Below are 2,328 nucleotides of genomic sequence, written 5' to 3'. Positions count from 1 at the left end.
AAAAGCTGCTTCTTTGAAAAGATAAATAAAATTGATAGACCGTTAGCAAGATTAACCAAGAAGAGAGAAAATCAAAATAATCTCATTAAGAAATGAAACAGAAGATATTACAACTGACACCACTGAAATACAAAAGATCATTCAAGGCTAGTATGAGCACCTTTACACACACAAACTGGAAAACCTAGAAGAGATGGATGAATTCCTGGAAAATATAACCCTCCTACCTTAAATCAGGAAAATTAGATACTCTGAATAGACCAATAACAAGCAGTGAGATTGAAATTGTAATTTAAAATTACCAACAAAATGTCCAGGAGCAGACAGATTCACAGTAGAATTCTACCAGACAGTCAAAGAAGAATTGGCACCATTTTTTTTGACACTATTCCACAAGATAAAGAAGGAAACTTCCCTAATTAATTCCATAAAGCTAGCATCACCCTAATACCAAAACCAGAAAACAACACAACCAAAAAATAAAACTACAGACCAATATCCTTGATGAACATAGATGCTAAAATCGTTAACAAAATACTAGCTAACTTATTCCAGCAACATATCAAAAATAAAGTCCATCATGATCCACACTTCTACACTGTTGGTGGGAATGTAAACAAGTACAGCCACTATAGAAATCAGTATGGAGATTCCTTAAAGAACTCAAAGTACAACTACCATTTGATGCAACAATCCCACTACTAGGTATCTACCCAGAGGGAAAGAAGTCATTATTCAAAAAACATACTTGCAGATGAATGTTTATAGGAGCGCAATTTACAATTGCAAAATTGTGGAACCAGCCCAAGTGCCAATTCATCAATGAGTGGATAAAGAAACTGTGATTTATATACATATATATATATAAAATGGAATACTATGCAGCCATAAAAAGGCACGAATTAACAGCATTTGCAATGACTGAGACTGGAGACTATTATTCTAAGTGAGGTACCTCAGGAATGGAAGACCAAACGTTGTATGTTCTCACTGATATGTGTGAGACAAGCTATGAGGACACAAAGGTGTAAGAATGATACAATGGACTTTGGGGACTTGGGGAGTAGAGTGGGAGGGGGACAAAGGATAAAAGACTGCAAATATGGTGCAGTGTATACTGCTCGGATGAAGCGTGCACCAAAATCTCACAAATCACCACTAAAGAACTTACTCATATTATCAAAAACCACCTGTACCCCAATAACTTATGGAAAAATAAATAAATAAATAAATAAATAAATAAATTAATTAATTAAATATAATGAATCTGGAGGACTGCATGGTGTCCTATAGCAGGATGGTTAAAAGTTGGGGTTTTGGAAACAAGTCAGCCTTGAAATTGCAGCTTTGCTGCTGCCTGAGCCACTGGACCTTCTGAGCCTGGTTTTCCTCCTGTGTCAATTGAGGGTGGTGACTTGGGCTCCCGCTCAGGGGTTGAAAGATTCTGCAGCCTCTGGAGCTGTCACTCATCACGTCATCACTGAGTCTGCAGTTCTCGGTACCTGTCTGGGTGGAGGTTTCTATGACTTCTCAACAGAAGTGGCAGTCTCAGGCGAACGCTGTAACAATGGCCATCCTTTCGGGTGCCTGTTTCTTGCTCTGTTTTTATTTAAAGATCGGTGGAAATGTTGAACTGGAAAAATGAACTGCAATATCCGGAATGAAAATAAACTAGGTGAAGTATTCTTGATTTAAAAAAAAAATTTATATATAATACAAAAATTAGCCAGATGTGGTGGTGATCACCTGCAATTCCAGCTACTTGGGAGGCTGAGGCAGGAGAATCACTTGAACCCGGGAGGCAGAGGTTGCAGTGAGCCGAGATCGCGCCGTTACACTCCAGTCTAGGCAGCAAGAGCAAAACTCTATCTCAAAAACAAATAAACAAACATACAAACAAAAAAGCCTTTTATCTCAGGTTTAGGGGAGCATGTGCAGGACTGTTACATAGGTAAACTCCATGTCTTGGGGGTTTGGTGTACAGGTTATTGAGTCACCCAGGTAATAAGCATGGCACCCAATAGGTATTTTTTTTTATCCTCTCCCTCCTCCCACGCTTTGCCCTCAAGTAGACCCCGGTATCTGTTGTCCCTCTCTTTGTATCCAAGCATTTCTGATTTATGAACCTAAAGAAATAGTGAAAGAACAAGCGAAACAAATCTGTTCTCTTTGTTGCTCCATGTTCCCCTCTCTCTAGAAAATGGTTTTAACCTTGGCTGCATATTAGAGTCACCTGGGGTGCTTTTAAAATTCAAGTGGGGCCAGGCCCCACACTTGAACATTGTGATTTAGTTGTCTGGCCCAGGCATCAGTTTTTTTTTTTTTAAA

The sequence above is a fragment of the Rhinopithecus bieti genome, unplaced genomic scaffold, assembly GCF_001698545.2.
Source record: "Rhinopithecus bieti isolate Rb0 unplaced genomic scaffold, ASM169854v2 scaffold_5746, whole genome shotgun sequence".
Classification (NCBI taxonomy): domain Eukaryota; kingdom Metazoa; phylum Chordata; class Mammalia; order Primates; family Cercopithecidae; genus Rhinopithecus; species Rhinopithecus bieti.
The sequence above is the reverse complement of the archived record's forward strand: the minus strand, read 5'-3'. Positions refer to the sequence as shown.